General features: G+C 46.5%; 1 protein-coding gene across 7 annotated transcripts in view; it reads right to left on the bottom strand.

Annotated features, from left to right (window-relative positions):
• The window catches only part of ADD3 (adducin 3), a 113,570-nt gene extending 98,137 nt beyond the window's left edge, over nucleotides 1-15,433 (bottom strand). For 4 of the 7 annotated variants that reach the window (XM_049810384.1, XM_049810388.1, XM_049810383.1 and 1 more), the window contains exon 1: nucleotides 3,599-3,752. The gene's annotated coding sequence lies outside the window, so the exon portion shown is untranslated. Of the gene's footprint in view, nucleotides 1-3,598; nucleotides 3,753-3,988; nucleotides 4,012-14,894; nucleotides 14,972-15,373 lie in introns of those variants that run through there. The other 3 variants (XM_049810385.1, XM_049810386.1, XM_049810390.1) reach the window with 3 other exon arrangements.
• Between the last annotated feature and the right edge of the window lie 1,191 nt (nucleotides 15,434-16,624).

The following is a 16,624-nucleotide window of genomic DNA, read 5'->3' as shown; positions in this document are numbered from 1 at the left end:
CTCCCCACAGCCTACATTAAGAGCATGCCATAACTAAAGATGCTTTGTCTAAATGAATTTATTAAAATTGGTTTGTCTTAACTAATAACCCAGACCACAAATTATCCACAAAACAGCCATGTACTTGCTAGGATATCTTTAAAAGAAATACCTCGAAATCTCATTTGCGATGACATACAATGACTTGTGTTATCTTGAATACAGAAAAGAAACAAAAGTGTTTCCCCATCTGCCAAGTGACTCAAAGTTAATATAGGAAGCAGAGTAGACTCTGTGGCAAACAGATCTAACGTTAACACACAATGAGTAAGTTACTGTTTGTTCCCTAAGGGTGAAGTAGCTTTTATTCATCTTCATCTGCCAAAAACAACTACACAGAAGACAACTACCCCCCCAAGAACCCTGCCAGAAGCCACACCACCATCTACCACCATCTCTCATACAGCAACCAGCATTTCAAAACATAGCTTGAAGAAAAGCCTGTGACGTAACGGGAAGCAATGTTATTAAATAATATAGATTGCATTCTTCTAAGTCAATACCAAAACAATGACCAACTTGGTTTTTGAAACAGCAGCACTACAAAAATACAAAATTGATTTGCAAGAGAAATAATAGCCAGGGGTTGCTATGGCTGCTGAAGTTACAGGACTTTTTTTAAAGAAACAAAAATGTTTATCTAGTTTAAAAAAAAAAAAAGCTACCGAAGTCAATTTTATGCACCAGCTCAAAGTCACACAAGTTATTCTCCTAAATTAAAACTTTTTTTTAAAGCATTACCATTCCAACACCATCCACAATGTGGCAAGTTACAGTTTTAACTAGCAACAATGATTTTAACAAAGAAAAAACTAGCAGCCTTCTGCCTTCTTTCATTTCAGTTTCTGACCTGTAAAACATTCCACTTACAAAAGGAAACAAACTAACATTGGCCTATCTGAAAATATTTTTCATTTTTCATCTCTTACATGTTAATTTCTGATGATTTTCACGGCAAATAGTGTCTTATGCCAGGTCATCCGGCCTGCAACAAGCTGAGCTGAACAAAAGCAGGCAGCCCCACATGCAATGTCACCTCTAACATCACATGCAACAGGAACAGTTCCAGCACAGTTACACTGAACACAGCTGGGTTCATCCAGCCCTGTCGAACAACCAGCGCTTCCTTCATAACCACCAAAGGGTTGACAGAAGAGCTGCAGGACACCTCACTGACTGACAGTGAAACATGTCCATTCACCCAGATCGCTCAAGTCCACCCTCTCCATAAGCAATGCAAAGTCCCTGGTGTAAGAGGCACCACCTGGACCTAACCCATCTCTTTGGGTTAGATGATCACGGTGTACACGACAGCTGAACTGCACCACCCTATAATCATCATTTCCTTAAATAAAAATGTCAGCTGCCTCAATCCTCAGGGAAGAGTCAAACATAATGACTGATTTAACCAAGAGACCATTAAATCCCCAGATATCCTAAAGCATAGCAGCACTCCATCTATTGGACAAGAATTAAGGACATGCTTAATCATCATCATCATTGCGTACTAACCTCGATCATCAAACACTCAACCCCTAAACAGCCCACCCCTTCTTCCTCCCTGCTCAGGGCTTCATGTTCTTCCAGCAAAAACTAAACATGAGTAATAATGCCTTCTGAAAAACAACATATCACTAGAAGTGTTAACATGAAAACTTCTAAACTTAAAACTGGTACACGCTATTAATCACACAATTATCATTTTGTTTCATTGAGGAGGAGCACATGCACTCCTTACTCAAAGCAGCATTGAGGAGCTCGTGCGATAACGGCCAAAGAGCCCACAGCGTTCCCAGAGTTCACACTTTCTTTCCCTGTAAGTACTGGACACCACCAAGGAGGCTTGAACGAGGAGTCTGCACACCGCTTCCAGCCAGGCCACTTACATGATGGGATGTGGAGAGCAGAGAACTCCCTGGTACAAGAGACATGCCGGCAAACCCTGGCAGGGAGGTGAGAGTGTGATCTGCTGCCAAAGCAGCCACTCGTAGAACTGCCCCTGGCTGGCGCTGCTCCCCCAAAAAGCCACCACCGTCCCTTGCCAGCAGATCACACAGAGCCATACGTCTGCCACACCTATGCTTTATTCCCGTAGCCAGCAACCCAAGCAGGAGGCAGGTGAGACAGCCTGAAGCTGCCCCAGGCATGCCAAAGCCCTTTTTTAAAGGCTAAGGTCACATCTATCAGCTTTGTTCCTCTGGTACGAAAGCTGATTTAAGCAACAACTTCTCCCACACAATTAGTAATTCAGCAATTTCACACATTCATGCTTTTGTAACCCTTGGCCAATTATTTTCTGCCCAGATATTCATTGCCATTGATTTCATCTATTTGTTTTAAAACTTAACTCCTCCACATAGTAGCACCACGCAGATGAAGCATAATCCTACACATTTTTCCTCTGCTTGGTATCACATCACTACCCTCCAGACACGAGTCCAGGACCTGGGGATGAAAACCAGCAGGTTCAGCCTCAACTCGCCTGTAACATAGCGATGCTGAGAAGACAGAAACAGAAACGACCCACCCCCATGACCAGCTGCGGCGATTGCTCTACCCTCCTTACAGAGCCAGTCCAAGGCTTCCCTGCCGAAATCACATCGTTCAGCCATGCAGACCCTGCCTGCCTGCCCGCCCTTTAGTCCGGGATGAACACCGATTGATAAATCCGCTCCGAGTTCCTAAATAAGCTTTTTAATGCGAGATGAAAATTGTCTGGGGGCGAGACCAAAACTGAGGAACAAACTCCCCAAAGGTCCATCGTAATCCTCATTTCTGGAGCCTGAAGTTCAAGGCAGCAATCTCGAATTCTGTCCTGGCTAACGTAAACACACAATGAAAATAATGCCAAACCGTTAACAAAACGCCGCGCTGCGTGACCACAGTGGATGCCCCAGAGGCGAGCGGCGCAGGGCAGATGCTCGTCACGCCGGTAAGTACGCATTGCCGTGACCAGAATGCGTGTGCCTGCACTTGGAAATCCCACTCCCGGCCTCCCCGCACCATTATCGACGGCAAAGGTGGAGCCGGGCGCGATTAAACATATAAAAAGCCTAAAGAATATACATTTCAAGAAGTTTCCCGAGACTCGTAGGGAGTCCGGAGCCTTGCGGTGGACCAGGGACAGTGCGCAATTATTATAATGACTTTCGAGGTTTTATTTGATTAGCAGAGTTTCCGAGCAGAGGCGCATTATTTAAAGCCCTCTCCCTTTCAGCTCAGCGCTGAGGCAGAAAGACAGCACTGCAGCATCTCCCCCGGCCGGAGGGCTGGCGTACACCCACGGAGAAGTTCCCCCTTCGCCCCACGGCGACCGCAGTCCCGCGTGGGTCCCTCCCACCCTCGCCTCAGCCCGCCGGCAGCCGCGGCCCCGCGCTAGCCTCACAGCCGTGAGGCGGCTGAGGGAACGGGGCGAGGGGAACGCGCCAGGCCTCCAGCCGCCCCTTCCCCCTTCCCCAACAGCGGCTCGGCTACGGCCCCGCAACGGCCGTTAACCGCCCGCCTTCGGCGGGAAAGGAGAGGATCCCCCACACACACACACACACCGCGGGAGCGTTACCTCAGCGGGCCCGCGCCTTTGTGCTTCAGTCCATCCCTCCTCGCCGGCGGCGGGAGCCCCAGCACCACCGCGGCGAGCGGGCGGGCGGGGAAGGGGCGGCGCACTATGTGGCAGGAAGGGACACCTGGGCTCCTCCCCCCGCGCCCGCCCGCCCGCTGCGGCTCACTATCTGGCAGCGAGCGGGGGGAGTCGCCCGCCTCCCTTCCCCCGCCGCCCCTCGGCCAAGTTTGAAGCCGGGGGAGGGTGAGGGGGGGGGGGGGTGGCGGCTGCCTTACCCTCCCCCGGCTTCAAACTTGGCCGAGGGGCGGCGGCACCGCCGATGTTTTCCTCCCCGGCCGCCCTCCATTGTTGTCCCCGGCCCGACTCTCCGCGCCGCGGCCGCGGCCGTACCTGCAGTGCGGGGCGGGCAAGGCCGCTGGTCCCCGGCGAGGCATCCTCCGGGGAGCGTTTATCTCCGGAGGGCCATGGCGAGCGGGGCCTGACGTGAGGAGATGGAAGCTGCAGCGCCCGGTGCGCAGCTGGGGTGGTGGTGGGGAATAAAATGAGGTGTATGTGGAAACAATGAATTAAAAAAAAAACCAACAAAACCCCAGCGGGAAAAAAGAGACCTGTTCTGAAGTGAAATTTTGAGAGATTTAAACAGCCGTTGGGGCCGGAAGGCAGCAGAGCTCAGCAGAGCTGCTGAGGAGAAGGCTCTCGCGCCATCCGCGGGGAGAAAGCAGCCCTGGCTGAAAAAAAGCTGCACGAAATGCAAATCTCATTTTGGCAAAAGCTGTCCGTCCTTTTTTTTTTTTTTTTTTTTTTTTGGCTTTCTGTAATTGTTCTGCTTTGCGGCTGAAATCATCTCTGCCTTGGTTCCCCACCCAAAGTTACTGGTTTCTTGGTTTCGGGGCTGGTTTGCTTACATCTGAGCGGTTCTGGCCAGCCGTTTGAAGTTACAGCAGCACTGGGTGACAGCTGTCCTTTATATGCAAAAAAGTCTATATTTTAATTATATTCTTAATTATTTATAAAACTCAGGAGTTGTCTAAAATATGCTTGAAAGGCTTAAAAGTTCCCTTTGAAATCAGCAATTTTGCTTACAGGTGTAGAATTGCACAACTAACTTCATGTAGGTTCGGGGACAAAACCTTTTAATTCTGTGTGCTGCTCGCTCTTAAAGAGCCTCTTGGGGACTGTAATCACAGAGAAATGAGCAGGGCTGGAGCGAGGGCAGGGTGAAGACACTGCCTGCCTGAGACCCTCTTCTGATGGAGTCACCGAAGAAGCTCCAGTCCTGCTGGCTGCTGCCACCACATCAGTGGAGGAGGTACAAGTCCATCACGGAAAGGCAAGCAAGGCCCCTTGGGAGCTAGAGAGATCCTCGGAGAAAAAAGTGCTTGAGGCACCAAACTATCCGGCCACGGGGTATTTGATTTGGAGAGGGAGAGGATGCAGAACATGTTTGAACTTTGCAAATATATACCCAGCGCTGAGATGGCTCCACCTGACTTGACAAGTGCTATGGGAACCTGTAGGTACCAGCCACTAATAATGGGATGATGTCGTAGAGCATCTGTTATTTAATACAAGACCTCTAACTATCTGGTGACTGTAGGAAATTAAAACTTACCTTGGGCATAGGAAGAATATATACCTATATGCAGAGTGTGCTGTGAAGGTTGAAGCAATTGGCTTTCTCCAATTTGCGTATTTATTCAGTATAACACTTGTGGAATTAGTAGGGCTGTTCCTTGCATGTTCATCTCCTCTTTTTTATTTCCTTTTAGAACAAATTACAGCTGTATCATGTTTTAATAAACTTTCAACCTGAAAAGGCCAAGAAATGACAAACTTGAGGTGTGGTTTTGAAAGTGAGGCTCAATGAAATCAGTGGATCGGGACTTGCCTCAACTTCTGTGCTCTGGCCCAGACAACTGCTTAGCTAGAGACAGTGCTGGCACAAGAGCAATTTGGTATGAACTGGCCACACACAGATTTCGTCTGGAAACTAGAGGAGGGTTGTTAACCATTAGAGTAATCAAATTCCACCTTTTCCAGGGGCAGCATTGGGAATGGAAAAATCTCACTGCTTTTGGAGATGAAGTTTATTAAAGTCATTATAAGATGCATTGTCTGCAACAGTGGGGGACAGACTTGATGTCTCAGGAGCTTGATTTGAGTGCTAAGGTGCTGCGTGACATTGATCATGCTCCTTGAGATTTGAATTTCAGAAGCAGCAGTTGCTATATCAGCAGTATGCTTTCAGGCATGTAAAGATGTCTTTCGTGTTTATTGTAGGGTGAGTTTTCTTCTCCTGGGCATGGGGATGAGTTTTACTTTAGTCCTGGAAACATTATGGAGATGACAAGTCCTCATGATTCAGGCCATACATGGATTACAAGCAGGATCAAGAAGAAACTTACCTGCATGGAAGAGACTTCTCCCATTAGTTCTGGAGGTTTTGTTCCCTCCTTCCAAACAACTGCCAGGTGCTGCTGTAGAGTCACTGGCCTCAGCCAGTTCTAGTTAGGCAGGTCTCTGTGCTGCAGCTCCTGCAGATGGTGCAGCAAATGGAGATCTCTGCCTGTGCTGCCTGCCTGCGAGCTCCTGCGGTGCCTGGGGGCCACTGCATAGACATCCTTCTGTGGAGTAGGAGAGGTAACATCTAGAGCAGGGAGGACAGATAATAGCCAGGACTGTTCTTTTGGGGTCAGACTGTAGTTTAGTATTAAAAAAACCCACTTAACGAGTGAAACCAAACCTATAGCAAGCTACTACAGCACTGCATTTTTGGAGAGTGGGTCCTCAGACATATACCGGGCTCTGTTACTCTCTCTGGACCTCACAGCATTGCTCTCCATCTGCCATGTCAACGAAACCCTCTCTCTCTATGTTTCCTGCTAAATACATCACAAAAAATCTACACAACAGGTAAAGCGTTTCCTTGCTGGGGACCCGATCTGGCAGAAATACTTTGCCACTTTACTGCAGCCTTTCCACCCTCCGTAAAACCATGTGTCTAATCAGTGGACCTAGCTGAGCTACTCATTAGAAACTTGGCCAAACCACAAACATTTGTTTCCTTGCTTTATGCCAAACTCTGAGAAAGGAGGAGGGAGTGGCATGGAGCTCATGTTAATGAGTTCTTCATTCCCCACAGAGAGATAATCAGAGCACTGCTCAGAGATTCATCAACATTTTTTTATTAGCACTTTAATGACCTACATGTTGGAGGGTTTTTTTAAGGAGTTACTTTAGCTAAGAGCTAGATAATTCCTCATGCAGCTGTGGTTTAGGAAGCAGCTCAGGGGACATGCATGCCAAATTACTTTAGCTCTAGTTAAAAATATATATATATATACCACAAGGTTTCCTGGGTGCCTCCTTTTTCAATCAAGGGCATTATGTCCTCAATCCGTCTCTTCTGGGTTATATGTGGGGGGTTTTGGTTTCTTTTGCAATCTTTGCAGCTTCAAGAGCTGTACAGCAAAAGGCCAAACACTGGTGGCACTGCATGTTCCCCACAGACAAAGGACCGTAACAGCTCCCTGACCCTGGTCACTCCGGGAGGCAGGCTCCCTTGGGAGCGATGAAAGGCATTTCCAGGGACCAGCACTGGTCCTACAGATCCCTTCAGGTTCAGCTGGCTGTACGAGGAACAGTTTCTCAATGTTGAGAGCTGGAGCCTTTTTAATGCTGCTGCAGGGTGAACCACTGGCCAAGGGATTCCCCAGTACCTGCTGAGGAGTCTGCAGCCCCACACATATGGTGGGAGGCCTCGCCGCAGACATCTACCCATTACGGTGAGAGCTGATGGCGAGAAAGCCCTCTCAAGGGCTTGACGGAGGCTGCTCAGAAATTACCCAAAGTTTGGTATTTGCAGCTCTCCTCCCGTAAGGAACTGCCATGGTGACAGTCAATAATGGCAGCTGCTCTGGAGTCCCTTTGGTTTAAAAGGGAGAGAGCTGCTGGACTTTTGCTGTCACTTAGGAGGGCCGTCGGCTGGAAATTGCTGCACAATTTCTTCCCATGCCTCCCCCGCTCCCCAGTGGCCAGATTTCCTTCTGGTCTTCTGGAGAGAGCTGTGAGAATATATGAAGAGAGGGATGTAGTCAAATACTGCAGGATAACCGGAGTTATGAGAGTATTATAAAGGGATACTATTTACTTTTTCCTGAATCAAACCCCAAGTGTTTCCTGTCAGACCTCAGTACAATGGGACACAAATGTACAGTCCATTACGTTCACATTTCCTCCGAACTGCCGTCTCTTTCCTTCAAACGCAGAGGACAGGAAAGGATGCTTTCTGCCCCCACTCGTGTCTCTCAACTGACTTTATCTCATTTGAAAAGGGATTTGAGACATTCAGCATTTGCCGTCTTCAGTGGGTTGCCTCCCTTCTGATGCCTACTGCCTCAGGATGGAAGAGATTGTAAATATGGAGGAATTCCTTTGAAATCAGAGAGCTTCACTGGGATAACATCAGCATGAATGGAAGCAAAATGAGGTCCATGGGGAATAAAATGCTAAGGCTAGGGAAAAAAAAAATCAAGATTCACAGCACTAGGCCAGAAGAATAGTAGCTCATATCATATAAAAAACTCCAGAGTTGTCATTTCCTCCTTATCCCTTCAGGACAGGAAAGAACATCCTGCTCTTCTAATATGAGCAAAATACAAGTTATTTTTGGAAGCAAAAACTCATGTTCAGAGCACATTTTTAAAAAGACATCTCTAATCTGTGATTCTGATGATGCATTTGGAGCACAGCACATCCTTTTGCATCAAGAAACCCACATTTGTCAGCTCAGCACCATCTACACTCGAGCAGGTTTATGTTGGTTGAACAACAAGTTGAGAGTTCTTTGTCAGCACATAAACTGTGACTTGAAAATAAATTGCCATCTCTGATGGGGTATGCTGTCGCCAGACCCACACCTGGTGGGAAGCCCAGTACAACTGTCTGGGAGAGAGGAGCATGGAAGTACAGGATCACAAGGTCATGGGCTGGGGGATGTGATTGTTGATTCAGTAGCTCTGAAGAAGGCTTTCTGTACCTTTCCTGGACTCCAGGGTAAGCTTGCACTTTCTTCTTCTTTATCGCAAGACAAATTGGACACAGGACAAAGCTAGAGTCACCCCCCACCCTCAGTGGTGATGTATCTTTGCACGCTGTGCTTGTTGTTCTAACTCTGGACCCACAGAGGAGCATGTGGTGTAATTTCCTGGACAAAAGTTTTGAAGTTAGAGCATCAAGTCAAATTCACGGCCTTTTGGGCCAACTGTTGCTTTTCATGTTTGATGGATCACTTGGAAGGACAGCACAGAGATGAAATCAGCCTCAAATTTGTTAATATGCATAAACAATATTAATTCATTATTTGATTTTGGATTGTGCATAGGTAACTGTTACTCCCAAAGCCTTTTCTGAAGCAAATAAAGTTGAAGAACATATGTTAGCACAATGTCTAACAATAAAGATAAACAAATTGTAACGTAGTTAATCATTTACCAATGCAAGATTAACAAATGGCTAATGTACTATAAAAAGAGTTCCACTTTCCCTTTAAAAACCGTTCACAGAGGATAAGATTTTAGCTCCTCTCAGTGTCAAGGGCCCCAAATACCTTAGCAGACTCTTGGGAATGACCTCATCTCTATTTTCTGAGTGTATTCCCAGGGATGCGTAATGCTAGGAACGGATGGATCGAAAGCCGGGGGCAGGAGCTCGCTGTCCCAGTGTGGCAGGGCTCCCCAAAGAGCAGCACGGGCCAGCAGCACCTACGCGGAGCTCCCTGGCACTCGCCTGCAGCGTGCAAGCGTGTGCTTAGCGCAATGTCTTTCTGTCGCTGCAGCCGTTGAGAGCATGCTTAAAAAATCCATCCAGAGATACTCCTATGAAGTCAGTGGATTACTCACATACTTAAAGCACTGATTTCCCTGGCGGGACAAACTGTGTTCAGTGATTTTCATACTAGAGGACGTGAGGTTGCTTCTGCTGACTGTCTCGGTTTGTTCTCAGACAGGAAGCAGAGAAGGGCAGTGGGACCGATGGCCAGGTCTGTGCAAACAGACAGTGGAAACTCAAACCAAATCGGTCACAGAGGTAAGTGCATAGTGTGTGAGATAAAAAACTTTACTTGTCTTTGCCCAGCAAATCCTGGTAATTCTTCAGAATGTGTTTTAACCAGCTCCAAGTCTGTCTCTGTCCCTGAGGATGACTTACCCTAAATTGCAAAGTCAGTGGTTTTAACCAGGGTATCTGAACTCTCTGGGATGCCGCAGGGGAAAGATAAATGAATCTACACAGCAGACTTCAGTGTCACAGCTGTTTTGCTAAAGGAGATAAGGAAACGGTGGAGGAGTAAAAGCACAAATTCCCTTTAACAACAGTAATGTGTAATTCCACGTACCACCACTTATGTACTAGAAAATAATACACAGATCCACTAAGTAGAGTTCTGAATGTGTGTCAGTATTATATGGTAGAAGAAGCAGCTCAAACTACAGTGCAGAAAACAGACCTTGGGTTGTCTAAAGATAGATGGCAAAAAGCTATCAAACATCAACAGAGTTCCCTAGGCTTCACCAGAGTGGGAGATAGATCAGTACAAATTGAGTGTCTGGCCCTCTGTAGCTCTGCAAATCATCAAAAAAGACATTAATGTCATTAGCAAAACCAACAAACGTGCCTATACTTATTACTTGTTTGTAATAAGATTTGTCTAGTGTATAATTAGCAGGCTGCAGAAGCCTTTTACGACCTCCGAGAACAGTCTCTCTGCCACACTGAGGTTCACCGGAAAATTCCTGTTCTTTCCATGTAGTTACAACTTCCCCATCAGTTTCTACCCCCTCAGATGGACTGACATTAGCATATACAATGTCACATAAATCCATGTGAACTATATATATACACATACACACACATTAGTTTGGTTTGTTTATTTATTCTACAAGGATAGCCTTTGATCAGGACTGCTTGCTTCCCAAGAGGCAATAACACTCTTCTGCCAAGAAGGAGAGTGAGTTATATTGTGTATTTGTGGTACGTACACACAGGATTACCCATTAGCTGGCTTGAACACATCTCATTGTGTATGGTTGATCGAGCTGATTCTCTGTCCTTCTGCTGGATACTTTTTCTCAACGCTTAAGCATGGCTGTAGTCGGTTATTTCAACATGTGCCTAACTAAGGATATGTACAGCCCAAGGGAGGCTGGAATGGGACACATCCTTGAGTAGCTGCTGAACTGGGGTCCTCATTTGGATCCCAGTGTCAAAAATATACTGCAATTTGTGCCACCTCTCCACACAAAGCTGGGGGGACTTCAGTCTTTTGTATAGGCTTGAATGGTGCTGGATGGGAAAATGGCACACAAATGTTCAGCTGACATTAAAGCAGATGAGAATTGCCGTGTTGGAGTTGGCCCTCTGTCAAACCAAACTGCAGCTACAGATCCAGCATCCTGCCTGGCTTTTGGGTAGGAAACCAGCTCCAGACCTCGCAGCTCTGCTCCGTTTTTCTACAATCGGGGGGCTTTTCAAAGCTGTTGAACGTACACATGAGAACTGGCTCTTTCACTTCCTTTTCCAACACCAGAGGTGTAAAGAGGCCAGCATGCAGCCAAGAAACGGGGCCATGAGTCAGCTGGGAGTTTCTGAGCATCTGACTGATACCCTTACTCAGATCAAGCGCTCCAGCCACCGGGACCGGGGCTGGCTGCTGCTGCTGGGGGCCAGCTCTCAGGTTCCATTACAGTGTCCTCTGTGCTATGCTCTGAAGCTCAGCTCAGTGATATGAGTGCTTTCGGAAGCTGGCATGGAGGGACCTGTTTTGTGATCCACCCTCTGTCACTTGCACCGGTGCTGTGCCCCCCACATTTTGAGAAAGCTGCTCCTGGTTTAAAAAATGTGTAACTCAGACCTTGCTTCTCTGCCTTGCGAGCTGGTGCTTGGGATGGCGACGTGCTGGGACTGTGGGAGTGGTTCCTCCCCATCTCATGGATGAACAATACAGTCCCTTCACTTATGATGTTGTTATCAATGATTCAAAATGAGATAGCAAAAATACTTTCCATGCTGTGTAACTAGCTTCCTAGCAGAGAGATCCAGCTGCAGATATGATACTTCTGCTTTGGTGCTTTCAAGGGTTATCAGTGTAATTTCGGACGCTAATGGAAAGATAACACTGAGTGTTAAAAAAAACCACCCAAAACAACAGTTGTAAAAATGGGACGGTAGTTCTGTAGCTGCTACAAACTTTGTGTATGAACATGGGCAGGTCTTCAGGAGAAAACATCAAATTTGCATCCCCACATATGAGACTCCCAAGTTTTCAGATGTCCTGACGGATGGTCTTTCAAATCCCAGTGTAGCAGGTGTTGCCATAATTCATAACCTCTCTTCCACCTGGGTATTCATTTTCCTAACCCTTGACTGAAGTGTCCTGAGCCACTGACTTCTCTAATTGGATCTGACACTTTGTGTTTCTGTTTCAAAGCCTGCTAGCAGGCAGGCAACACCAGCCAGCTTTACTTGCAGACTCCTTCTGGTTTGTGGGGAACTTTCATTTCTCTCTAACAAAGTCAAACTGGTGATTCAAGACTAATGAACTGCTGTGAATACTCTGCTTTATCAGAGGAAATAGTTGGAAGTTGAAGTCTTGGTCCCTAACAAGTCTTTGCGAGGATATTAACATGTCTTGCCAAGACCTAGTAATTCCCTCGCAGCCAATGCAACATTCCTCAGAGGCCATAAGGCAAGACTGGAAAAGGGGATCATGTAGCTCCGTCCAAGCTGAATTAGCTACTCCAGAGAAACACCCCGAGCATATGACTTCTTTGCAGACAGAGATCTAAAGTAACAAAACCCACCAGATTTTGGTGAATCCATTCAAGACACCTATTTTCAAGATGTCTCAGGTAGAGGAATAAATTTTGAGAGGAACAGATTTTCAAAAAGGAAATGAAAAACTGCCCGTACAGTGTGATATTCTTAGGAAAACAAGTAACCTTCATGATTGGGGTTAAAAAAAGGAATTGGGGAAGAGAATATTGCACAGCTATGACTAGGTTTTGTTTGCCTGCTCTCCTGTGAGAAAAATGTCAGGAGAAGAAAAACAGAAAAATGCTAAACATACTCCCTGCAATGTAACCGATTATGCAAAATAGTGTCCTTCTGGGAGCTGCCTACAGTAGGTTAAACCTGACTTTCAGAAGATGAACAGCAGGTTTTCAATTATGGCATTTAAGACCTCCGGAGTGGGGATTATGAGAAGATAGTATAAGTCAGACAGGCCTTTTAAAACATGCTTTTTATTCAGCAACAGGACGAGCCCTCAGACTGGTACTCTTGCAAGCACTCAAGGTATGTGCAGTAAAGGGCAGTACAAAGATCCCGTGAACAGGCTCCCCGAGCAGTGGTGCATGGTTTGGGCTGGGGGGGGGCGGGGAGCAGTGCCTTGGATCCCGGGGTGTTACCATCACTGTGCCCCTGCTAAAATGCTGTGTGGCTAATTAGTTGTGGGAGAAGCCTTGGTGCCTGCTAGTTGGGTTACCTCTGTGACACACACTATTGCTGGGCTATTTCTCCAGCCTGAAGGGCAATGGGAATTTTACCAGCAGCTTCAGTGAAAACAGGCCAGCAGGCAGTGCTTTGCATCTCCTACGCTAGGGATCTTTACTTGGTTCACCACTCATTGTTCTGACAGTTGTCTCATTTATTCACTTTTTACATCAAAATCCATTCCTCTAAAGCTTATGTTCAGCCTTAAGCTTCAGCATGTGCTAATAGTATTAATCATTCTGCAAATAGCTCTGTCTACTCTGCTATCAGTAGCAATCTTGATGACCCACTGTCCCAGCTCCACGTTGCTTCCCTGCTTTCTGGGGGTGGCTCTCGAGCAACTAAAGAGGTGCACAGCAGGGGAGACGGGTAGGAGGCAGAAGAAAGCAGAGGGGGTTGTGCTTCCATGTTTTGGAGCCTGTGCCAAGGTGCACTTAGCTGCAGGGCAATTCAGCCATAGTTTTTTCTTGGGGGGTCTGAGCTTCCCCTATGCATCCCATCTGTCCTGGAGGAGACATCACACAACACGCTCGGGGTGCTAAAGATGGTCTAGAAACCTTCCAAGAAGGGTCCTACTGTCACAGGCGTCAAGGGCAGATGGGACCTGCAGATAGCAGAGCCAGGTCTTGGAAATGCTCTGGGATCCTGCAGATCAAGTAAGAGTTGATGTGGCTGCGTGACCTGCCCATATGGTTTTGCCTTTTTACTAGCCAGACTTCTGTGTGTGCATCTCTTCAGAAAAAGGAAGGATATTCTGGAGGGCTTTGAAACCTTCTCCTGGATATATTAAGAAGTAACACCATGTGTGGAATCACCAGCAGAGAAATTCAACTGAGACTAAAAACAGAGTTTCCTTTTGCTTTCTTATTCAAAAAAATGCTAATGCCCAGTTCTAGGATTCTCATGTTTCTTAATCTAACGGACAGGCTTCAAATAAAAGCATCCTCTGGGGCAATGTGATGTTCCCTTCACAATTGCCTGAACCAGGTTTTCTCTTCTTTCTGATCATATAATATCTCATAGCTAGCTATGGCGACTGGAAAACTGCCAGTAACAGTAGTAAGGTTGCAAGTAACACATTGCTAGCTTCTTTGAATATAATTTAGCTGCTGAAAAAGAAATTATGGTTACAAGCATATGACCAGTCACCTGCCTGCTTCCTGGCCCATGGCTTAAGGACTTCAAATTAGTACAAAAATATTTCACAGTTAATTAAAAGCCTTACTTTTATGAAGGTCAATAGAGATGGCTCTGCCCATGATTGCACACAAAAAATTTCCGGTACAATTGGCAAATCACTTCCCATGTCTTAGTTTCCCATTTTTGAATAGCACAAGTACTCGCAGACCTGACTTTTCCACAGTCCACAGCAGGTGCCAGGAGAACAAACTCCACCATGGGGCATTTTGTGGTCTCAGGTATACTACTGTACACTGCTGCTGTACTGCAAGATGCACATGATGAAACAGTCCTTGAACAGGAAAACATGAGGTCATTTTTAGCTATCGATAGTCCATGAAAATGTAAAATGCATGGGACATAAGTAGGAGTGGATCAGAATACTGCTATGGTAATTGTTTAAGAAATATTATGCTTTTACTCACAAATCAATAGACAAGCCAACAAGTTAATCTGAGATTGTTATGTATCTATTTGAGGCACTACAATAGTACTTGCATTTTAGTACCCTAGTATCCCATAGCACATGTCAAAATATTGTATTGGTAGCTGAAATTAACTTAATTACCTGACTTCCTTGGCATTGATCATCTGGTTTGACTCTGTGGTCCTTGGGGTAGTATTCTTCCTTCAACTCAGAGCATACTGTCAACATTAACAGTGAATCATAGTCAGGGGAGAATAATCAACTTGCAGCCTCATCTTTTTTCCAGCTAACATTTTGCCATGAAGCATGTTTAAAAAGGCTGGAAATGAACGTAAAATTGAAAGCTAACTGAGCTACTTCAAGGTTTTTACTACAGCAGCAACAATACCCGCGTAACTGAACAAATTTACTGAGAAAACGATTTTTGCTGTCAACACCATTGGGAAAAAGCCAAAGTTCCCATTCAAGTCACAGCAGCACTGCCCAAGTTAAACAAATGTGAAAAATGAGAATTTTGTGATATTTTTTTACTCCCTCCAAAAATGTGGCGCATTTCTTGCATTACAGGCTAAGACCTCCTGTTCAGCCCCATTGCTTTTTAATCAAACGCTTTCCTTTACCTGTTGCTCGACATTAAACCACTGCTCGTCCTCTGGATCCTCTCCTCCACCTCCATGCTCCCCTTTCCCTTCTGCTGCTGCTGTGCTGTTTAAGTTAAGATTACTTTCAAAAGTTCCCTTTTAATCAGACCGAGCCTGCTGGCACGAGCTGCCAGCAGTATTCATTTCTCTAGGCTCTTGCCTTATGTTGCATTGCCTTGGCAACAAGATTTAGCAGTAAGGCAACAGCCTTGAACTTGTCAGAGTCTGTTGCAATGCTCCGAGCATGTATTACTCTCTGGCACCTCGGGTTGCTATAACAACTACTAACAATAAAACTCATCTCCCAGCTTTAAATACAGCAACTTTTACAGTCTGTTTCCTGGCAGGGCTGCAGCAATATTATGCGAATCGTGGCTGTGCTTGTTTTGCCGCCTTCTTCCTTTTTGCACGTGATAGCAGCCTCCAGGAGCGAGGTGCCGAGGCGCGGGATGGGCAGTGCAGCCGGTGGCAGCCAGCGTGGGTGATGCCGGTGCTGAGTGGGGAGCCGAGTGAACAAAAAGCCGAGTGACTGCAGGGACAATGCGGGGCACAGAGCCCCAGCAGCAAACCCCAAACACCCCAGACTGCGGGCTGCGCCTGGTGATGCTCACCACCTGCCCGCACCAGGGCTTTGGCTGCGGCATTTTGATTTTTCTCTGCTCCAGCAAAATACACCCTGCATGGCTGGTAATGGCATCTTGGGGAGGAGACCGCAGCCATCGGAGAGGCACTTTTGGTCTCTGTCAGCACAAGTGTTTTCTCCCACTCTTGCAAATACTCAGCTGGCATTACCGATGAGAATAAAGGAGCAGTGCCAGTGTGTGGAGACATGTGCATGGGGCCGATGATTGTCCTCGTGTCATCCAGGCCTGCTCAGCACAGGTTGTCACGACCCAAACATCACAAATTAGGTCTGAATCACTGGTGTTAAGTGTTAAAAAAACCCTCTTAGCAGAGACGAGGCTTTCAGTTCCAGAGAAGCCCCTTAGGAGGAACATTTTCAGTCAATGGAAATGCAGGGTGAGGATGTAAATTGAGCCAGTGCAGCATCAGGAACCCTGGAAATTTCCCAGCAGATCACCCTCTGCCCTGTCACACCTCCTTCCTGTGGCTTCATTCATGAGGACAGTGCAAAGCACTCATCCTTTTCCTGTATGTCACAGCCACGAGTATCTCGTGCAGACTTCACATCATCCTCACTTTTCCATAGCACAGGCCATATTTCTTCAA

This window comes from Accipiter gentilis, chromosome 9 (assembly GCF_929443795.1).
Source record: "Accipiter gentilis chromosome 9, bAccGen1.1, whole genome shotgun sequence".
Lineage (NCBI taxonomy): Eukaryota > Metazoa > Chordata > Aves > Accipitriformes > Accipitridae > Astur > Astur gentilis.
The sequence above is the reverse complement of the archived record's forward strand: the minus strand, read 5'-3'. Positions and strand labels throughout refer to the sequence as shown.